At 61.2% G+C, this 466-nt stretch overlaps 1 protein-coding gene across 1 annotated transcript in view; it reads left to right on the forward strand.

Annotated features, from left to right (window-relative positions):
* Nucleotides 1-466, forward strand: part of C1QBP (complement component 1, q subcomponent binding protein) — a 7,552-nt gene that overhangs the window by 2,945 nt on the left and 4,141 nt on the right. The window lies entirely within an intron of this gene.

Below are 466 nucleotides of genomic sequence, written 5' to 3' on the forward strand. Positions count from 1 at the left end.
GCCCCTACTGGGACTGGGGATGTAACCTGCAACCCAGGTACCTGTACCCTTGACCAGGAATCGAACCCTTGACCCACTGACCAACATCTGGTGTGCTTTGGGAACACTAGATGGCAATTTGGATGTAAGCAGCCACTGGAGAGAAGTGATGCTGGCAAATTAAACAGAAAGCCTTGTACACCAGACCCAGGCCAGCCTGAGCTAAGAAGTTCAGTTAGCAGGCTTGACCCGGGGAAGCTGCGCCGCCGGAGGATCCCAGCAGAGGGCGCACTCCCGTCCACGGGGCTTTGGCCTGCAACGCTACCGTTCGGAAGCGCTTTCCCGGGCGGGGCGGGGCGGGACTTCCGGCGGCGAGCTCGTAGGGCTCTTGGGCTCAGGTCGTCCTCCTCCTCACGTGTCTTCCTCTGCAGCTGCCGCGGTCGCCTTCGCGATGCTTCCTTTGCTGCGCTGTGTGCCCCGAGCGTTG

Source organism: Myotis davidii, unplaced genomic scaffold (assembly GCF_000327345.1).
Source record: "Myotis davidii unplaced genomic scaffold, ASM32734v1 scaffold925, whole genome shotgun sequence".
NCBI classification, from domain to species: Eukaryota; Metazoa; Chordata; class Mammalia; order Chiroptera; family Vespertilionidae; genus Myotis; species Myotis davidii.